The sequence below is a fragment of the Odontesthes bonariensis genome, chromosome 21 (assembly GCF_027942865.1).
Source record: "Odontesthes bonariensis isolate fOdoBon6 chromosome 21, fOdoBon6.hap1, whole genome shotgun sequence".
NCBI classification, from domain to species: domain Eukaryota; kingdom Metazoa; phylum Chordata; class Actinopteri; order Atheriniformes; family Atherinopsidae; genus Odontesthes; species Odontesthes bonariensis.
In genome coordinates this window covers 116,776-124,928 of record NC_134526.1, presented here as the reverse complement: position 1 = coordinate 124,928, position 8,153 = coordinate 116,776, and positions in this window count along the sequence as shown.

Here is an 8,153-nt window from a genome sequence, read left to right as displayed (position 1 = left end):
GGGCAGAGTCATCTCTGACAGGTGCGGAGTGTCCATCCATCATGGCTCCTACATTAAAGGGAGGGGGTGGAGAACAGGTGGAGGAAAAGGAGAACAGGTGGAGGGTGAGGAGGAGAACAGGTGGAGGAAGAGGAGGAGAACATGTGGAGGAGGAGGAGGAGAACAGGTGGATGGAGAGGAGGAGAACAGGTGGAGGAAGAGGAGGAGAACAGGTGGAGGAGGGAGAGGAGAACAGGTGGAGGGAGAGGAGGAGAACAGGTGGAGGAAGAGGAGGAGAACATGTGGAGGAGGGAGAAGAGAACAGAAGGAGGAAGAGGAGGAGCACAGGTGGAGGAAGAGGAGGAGAACAGGTGGAGGAAGAGGAGAGCAGGTGGAGGAGGAGAAGGAAGAGGAGAACAGGTGGAGGAAGAGGAGGAGAACAAGAGGAAGAGGAGGAGAACATGTGGAAGAGGAGGAATAGGAGAACAGGTGGAGGAGGGAGAGAACAGGTGGAGGAGGAAGAGGAGAAGAACAGGTGGAGGGAGAGGAGGAGAACAGGTGGAGGAAGAGGAGGAGCACAGGTGGAGGAGGGAGAGGAGAACAGGTGGAGGAAGAGGAGAACAGGTGGTGGAGGAGGAGGAGGAAGAGGAGAACAGGTGGAGGAAGAGGAGAACAGGTTGAGGGAGAGGAGGAGAACAGGTGGAGGAAGAGGAGGAGAGCAGGTGGAGGGAGAGGAGGAGAACAGGTGGAGGAAGAGGAGGAGAACAGGTGGAGGGAGAGGAGGAGAACAGGTGGAAGAGGAAGAGGAGAACAGGTGGAGTGGGAGGAGAACAGGTGGAGGAGGAAGAGGAGAACAGGTGGAGGAAGAGGAGAACAGGTGGAGGAAGAGGAGAACAGGTGGAGGAGGAAGAGGAGAACAGGTGGAAGAGGAAGAGGAGAACAGGTGGAGTGGGAGGAGAACAGGTGGAGTAGGAGGAGAACAGGTGGAGTAGGAGGAGAAAAGGTGGAGGAGGGAGAGGAGAACAGGTGGAGGGAGAGGAGGAGAACAGGTGGAGGCAGAGGAGAACAGGTGGAGGAGGAGGAGAACAGGTGGAGGAGTAGGAGAACAGGTGGAAGAGGAGAACAGGTGGAGGAAGAGGAGGAGAACAGGAGGAAGAGGAGAAGAACAGGTGGAGGAGGGGGGAGAGGAGAAGCACAGGTGGAGGAAGAAGAGAACAGGTGGAGGGAGAGGAGGAGAACATGTGGAGGAAGAGGAGGAGCACAGGTGGAGGAAGAGGAGGAGCACAGGTGGAGGAAGAGGAGAACAGGTGGAGGAAGAAGAGGAGCACAGGTGGAGGAAGAGGAGAACAGGTGGAGGAAGAAGAGGAGAATAACAGGTGGAGGAAGAGGAGGAGCACAGGTGGAGGAAGAGGAGAAGAACAGGTGGAGGAAGAGGAGAAGAACAGGTGGAGGAAGAGGAGGAGCACAGGTGGAGGAAGAGGAGAACAGGTGGAGGAAGAAGAGGAGAATAACAGGTGGAGGAAGAGGAGAACAGGTGGAGGAGGAGGATGAGAACAGGTGGAGGAGGAAGAGGAGAACAGGTGGAGGAGAGGAGGAGAACAGGTGGAGGAGAGGAGGAGAACAGGTGGAGGGAGAGGAGAAAAGGTGGAGGAGGAAGAGGAGAACAGGTGGAGGGAGAGGAGGAGAACAGGTGGAGGAGGGAGAGGAGAACAGGTGGAGGGAGAGGAGGAGAACAGGTGGAGGAGGAAGAGGAAGAGGAGAACAGGTGGAGGAGAACAGGTGGAGGAGGAAGAGGAGAACAGGTGGAGGAGAACAGGTGGAGGAGGAAGAGGAGAACAGGTGGAGGAGAGGAGGAGAACAGGTGGAGGAGGAGGAGGAAGAGGAGAACAGGTGGAGGAAGAAGAGGAGAAAAGGTGGAGGAGGATGAGAACAGGTGGAGGAGGAAGAGGAGAACAGGTGGAGGAGAGGAGGAGAACAGGTGGAGGGAGAGGAGGAGAACAGGTGGAGGGAGAGGAGAAAAGGTGGAGGAGGAAGAGGAGAACAGGTGGAGGGAGAGGAGAAGAACAGGTGGAGGAAAAGGAGGAGCACAGGTGGAGGAAGAGGAGAAGAACAGGTGGAGGAAGAGGAGAACAGGTGGAGGAGAACAGGTGGAGGAGGAAGAGGAGAACAGGTGGAGGAGGAAGAGGAGAACAGGTGGAGGAGGAAGAGGAGAACAGGTGGAGGAGAGGAGGAGAACAGGTGGAGGAGGAGGAGAACAGGTGGAGGAGGAGGAGGAGGAAGAGGAGAACAGGTGGAGGAAGAAGAGGAGAAAAGGTGGAGGAGGAGGATGAGAACAGGTGGAGGAGGAAGAGAACAGGTGGAGGAGGAAGAGGAGAACAGGTGGAGGAGAGGAGGAGAACAGGTGGAGGGAGAGGAGGAGAACAGGTGGAGGAGGAAGAGGAGAACAGGTGGAGGAGGAAGAGGAGGAGCACAGGTGGAGGAAGAGGAGAAGAACAGGTGGAGGAAGAGGAGGAGCACAGGTGGAGGAAGAGGAGAAGAACAGGTGGAGGAAGAGGAGGAGCACAGGTGGAGGAAGAGGAGAACAGGTGGAGGGGGGGGGGAGAGGAGAAGCACAGGTGGAGGAAAAGGAGAACAGGTGGAGGAGGAAGAGGAGAACAGGTGAAGGAAGAAGAGGAGAAGAACAGGTGGAGGAGGAGGATGAGAACAGGTGGAGGAGGAAGAGAACAGGTGGAGGAGAGGAGGAGAACAGGTGGAGGAGAGGAGGAGAACAGGTGGAGGGAGGGAGAGGAGAAAAGGTGGAGGAGGAAGAGGAGAACAGGTGGAGGAGGAGGATGAGAACAGGTGGAGGAGGAAGAGAACAGGTGGAGGAGAGGAGGAGAACAGGTGGAGGGAGGGAGAGGAGAAAAGGTGGAGGAGGAAGAGGAGAACAGGTGGAGGAGGAAGAGAAGAACAGGTGGAGGAGAGGAGGAGAACAGGTGGAGGGAGAGGAGGAGAACAGGTGGAGGAGGGAGAGGAGAACGGGTGGAGGGAGAGGAGGAGAACAGGTGGAGGGAGAGGAGGAGAACAGGTGGAGGGAGAGGAGGAGAACAGGTGGAGGCAGAGGAGGAGAACAGGTGGAGGAGGAAGAGGAGAACAGGTGGAGGAGAACAGGTGGAGGAGGAAGAGGAGAACAGGTGGAGGAGGAAGAGGAGAACAGGTGGAGGAGGAGGAGAACAGGTGGAGGAGGAGGAAGAGGAGAACAGGTGGAGGAAGAAGAGGAGAAAAGGTGGAGGAGGAGGATGAGAACAGGTGGAGGAGGAAGAGAACAGGTGGAGGAGGAAGAGGAGAACAGGTGGAGGAGAGGAGGAGAACAGGTGGAGGGAGAGGAGAAAAGGTGGAGGAGGAAGAGGAGAACAGGTGGAGGAGAGGAGGAGAACAGGTGGAGGGAGAGGAGGAGAACAGGTGGAGGAGGAAGAGGAGAACAGGTGGAAGAGGAGGAGAACAGGTGGAAGAGGAAGAGGAGGAGAACAGGTGGAAGAGGAGAACAGGTGGAGGAAGAGGAGGAGAACAGGAGGAAGAGGAGAAGAACAGGTAGAGGAGGGGGGAGAGGAGAAGCACAGGTGGAGGAAGAAGAGAACAGGTGGAGGAGAGGAGGAGAACAGGTGGAGGAGAGGAGGAGAACAGGTGGAGGCAGAGGAGGAGAACATGTGGAGGAAGAGGAGGAGCACAGGTGGAGGAAGAGGAGAAGAACAGGTGGAGGAAGAGGAGGAGCACAGGTGGAGGAAGAGGAGAACAGGTGGAGGGAGAGGAGGAGAACAGGTGGAGGCAGAGGAGGAGAAAAGGTGGAGGAGGGAGAGGAGAACAGGTGGAGGGAGAGGAGGAGAACAGGTGGAGGGAGAGGAGGAGAACAGGTGGAGGGAGAGGAGGAGAACAGGTGGAGGGAGAGGAGGAGAACAGGCAGAGGAGGAGAACAGGTGGAGGAGGAGAACAGGTGGAGGGAGAGGAGGAGAACAGGTGGAGGCAGAGGAGGAGAAAAGGTGGAGGAGGAAGAGGAGAACAGGTGGAGGAGGGAGAGGAGAACAGGTGGAGGGAGAGGAGGAGAACAGGTGGAGGCAGAGGAGGAGAAAAGGTGGAGGAGGGAGAGGAGAACAGGTGGAGGGAGAGGAGGAGAACAGGTGGAGGCAGAGGAGGAGAACAGGTGGAGGCAGAGGAGGAGAACAGGTGGAGGAGGAGAACAGGTGGAAGAGGAGGAGAACAGGTGGAAGAGGAAGAGGAGGAGAACAGGAGGAAGAGGAGAAGAACAGGTGGAGGAGGGGGGAGAGGAGAAGCACAGGTGGAGGAAGAAGAGAACAGGTGGAGGGAGAGGAGGAGAACATGTGGAGGAGGAGGATGAGAACAGGTGGAGGAGGAAGAGGAGAACAGGTGGAGGAGAGGAGGAGAACAGGTGGAGGAGAGGAGGAGAACAGGTGGAGGCAGAGGAGGAGAACAGGTGGAGGAGGAGGTCAACAGGTGGAGGAGGAGGAGAACAGGTGGAGGAGGAGGAGAACAGGTGGAGGAAGAAGAGGAGAACAGGTGGAGGAGGAAGAGGAGGAGAACAGGTGGAAGAGGAAGAGGAGGAGAACAGGTAGAAGAGGAAGAGGAGAACAGGTGGAAGAGGAGGAGGAGAACAGGTGGAGGCAGAGGAGAACAGGTGGAGGAGGAGGAGAACAGGTGGAGGAGGAAGAGGAGAACAGGTGGAGGAAGAAGAGGAGAACAGGTGGAGGAAGAGTAGGAGAACAAGTGGAAGAGGAAGAGGAGGAGAACAGGTGGAAGAGGAAGAGGAGGAGAACAGGTAGAAGAGGAAGAGGAGAACAAGTGGAAGAGGAGGAGGAGAACAGGTGGAGGCAGAGGAGGAGAACAGGTGGAAGAGGAAGAGGAGGAGAACAGGTGGAAGAGGAAGAGGAGGAGAACAGGTAGAAGAGGAAGAGGAGAACAGGTGGAAGAGGAGGAGGAGAACAGGTGGAGGCAGAGGAGGAGAACAGGTGGAAGAGGAAGAGGAGGAGAACAGGTAGAAGAGGAAGAGGAGAACAAGTGGAAGAGGAGGAGGAGAACAGGTGGAGGCAGAGGAGGAGAACAAGTGGAAGAGGAAGAGGAGGAGAACAGGTGGAAGAGGAAGAGGAGGAGAACAGGTAGAAGAGGAAGAGGAGAACAGGTGGAAGAGGAGGAGGAGAACAGGTGGAGGCAGAGGAGGAGAACAGGTGGAGGCAGAAGAGGAGAACAGGTGGAGGCAGAGGAGGAGAACAGGTGGAGGCAGAAGAGGAGAACAGGTGGAGGAAGAGTAGGTCAGAAGTGATTGGAGGAGGATGAGGAGTGATGAAGAGGAGAGGAGTCAGAGCGCATGCTCAGAAACTGTCTGCCATGATGATGCAGCAACAAATAAAAAGTGTTTTTACAGAAACCCGCACCTCCCCGGCCCGCACCTCCCCCGGCCCGCACCTCCGGCGGCGGCGGCCGGCAGAGCTTTGAGCCCCCGGTGCGGCCGGAGGAGGACGGGCGGAATCTGAGCCTTACCTCCGGCTGCTGCTGCTGTTGCGGTCCGTCCGTCTGCTGCTCCACCCTGCTGCCGCTCCGAGGAGGGGGGGCTGCTGCTGCATGCTGGGAGGAGGCTGCTGTTGCCATGGCAACTCAGGGCTCAGTGATCAGTGCTTACTGCGCCTGCGCTGCAATGGCAGCCGGTAGGCTCCTGTTGTTCATTCTTCGAACATGTTCATTGGAAAAAATGTTTTCTACCCCCAAAATGTAATATTTTTAATCAAGCTAAATACATTCATTCATAACTTTACATTAAATTTACCCTGTAAACTCTGTAAACTCTGTTCTTCCAGCGTCGCTGCCTCCTTTCATTCATTCTTTGATTTAAATGACTAACATAATATAAATGACTGTTTTATGTTAAAAGACAGAATTTGTTGCCATAACAATGATGAAAACTAAACTTTATTCAGTTAACTTTCATATTCTATTTGGAAAATTCACAAACAAAAACTTAAAGCTTCCGTATTGAAGAGCTTAAGCTCTTTTAAATTCAGTGTTTGGTATGCATCATGAATCTTTTTACCTTTTATCATAAAAAGAGACAATTCATTGAATTTTATAAAAATATATTTAATGAAACCCCCCCCCCATTCTGTGTAATCTGAACACCGTTTTATGACACTTTTACTTTGCCAAAATAAGCTTTATGGATGTTAAGCTTCCCTTGATTCCCAAGTTCTACTTCTTTATTTATTTATTTTTGTGACAATACTTTATATATAATAGGCTATATATATAATAATATATAACCTGGGGGGGAGGAGGGAGAGCAAAGAAAAAGAAAGTGAAACGAGACAGAGAACTATCAGAATCAGAAAAAACTTTATTTATCCCCGAAGGGCAATTAGAAGGGCGAAGAGCGGTACATTAAAAGAAGAGCAAGAAAATGGAATCACAAAGAAAATAAAAACACAAAAGGGGTGACAAAAAATAAATAAATAAAAAATTTAGCAAATAAAAAAAGATAAGGAGTAGATAAAATTAAAATGACAAAATTAATTTTTTTTTCCCCTTCATCAGAAGAAATATGAACAGATAAGTGAAGCCCCACATTGGTTAGGGCCCCGTTTCACCTCGGTTTCCTACTTCTTGGTCCCTGCTCTCGTTGCTTTGAGGGGAGATGAAAGTGCAGACAGATGATTGCTTAACTTGGAAAATATTTATTTTGATGACGGAGAAGGTAAAACACTGATGAAAAACATCAAGACACTTGGGCAGGAAAACGTAAGAAGAGCAGAGAAGTTAGGCTCATGGTGTCTTCCAGGGTTTCAGAGACGTTCTGTACCTCGAGAAAAGCTTTTTCAGCTGTATGTGGTGGTATAAAATCTACTGCTAAACACCCGCTGGGGGGGGGGGGGGGGGATCTACAGAGAAGTGATGGACGGTCCTTTGACAGAACATCTTATTTCCCTTCAATGCTCGTGTTGAACCAGTAGGTGGCAGCAGAAACCTGCAGAGTCCTGATTCCTGACCAGCTGGTGTGCTGCTGGTTTATGGCAAAAGGCCAAAAACTGAAGAAACACAGCGTTTGTCCTGAGGAGGAGTTTATTGGTGACAGATTAGCAGGATCACACGGGTCACATTTATCTGTAAAGCATCTGATTATCCTCAGACTCCAGCCGCCCGCTGCTGTGGTGACAGGTGAACAAATGAAGCGCTCCTCCATACCATCAACCATCAATTAATAGATTTAATGTTTCCAAAATGAACCTTTACAAGAACACAAAGTTTATGAAGCCTCTGACCACAGCTTTTAATCAACCAATAATCCCACAGTAACAGTGGTGGGTCCAGGAGAGAGCAGTCTGTTTCATCCCGAGGGTTTTCCAGGTACTAACTACTCTAAGATTACTGTGGTTACTATGGTTACTAAGATTACTGTGGTTAATACGACTATTGGTTTGGATGTATCAGGACCCACAGCACCCGGTTCAGTTCAGATAAAGTTCAACAGCTGAACTGTCCACAGCAGCATCTACAACTCATGAGAACTGTTCGAATGTGTGGTGGAGTCTTAAGTTTGAAGCTCAAACAGTTCTCTGAATGCTGATATACGATGATACCATGCTGTGCTGGGGTCCCTGCATAGATCCTCAGTTACCCATAATTCCACAGCAGGACGTCACATTCTCAGTTGGGACTGAAATCAGAAGTCATCACAGAAACTTTCAGGATTTTTTTTTTCTCATTTTGTCATTTCTAATCTGATTAAAATCTAAAGATTTGATCATTTTCCAGGAACTTCTCCACAAACGTTTAATTTCCCCGTAAACATGTCAAATCTGCAGTGATATTTTACAGTTTAGGACAGTTTAGCTTGTGTTGGACCAAAAGAACTCCACAGTTTGATGAGCTGTCCTTGGATGTCTTTAAAAGTCCTCCCCACTGACAGAAACTGAAGAGCCAATCAGAACTCTGTCCGCTGCAGCGCCCTCTGGTGGATGCTGGTGATAATTACATGTATTATATTATATCACAATATAGAAAGTTGTAGTTTATCAATAAATAGATAAATACATAAACATATTGATCAAAGAACTTGAACAGTCCAGCTGCCCAACAGGACGTCTGATTGGCTGCCAGCGACCCCGTGGAACCACAGCAGTTTGTGATTGGAGGAC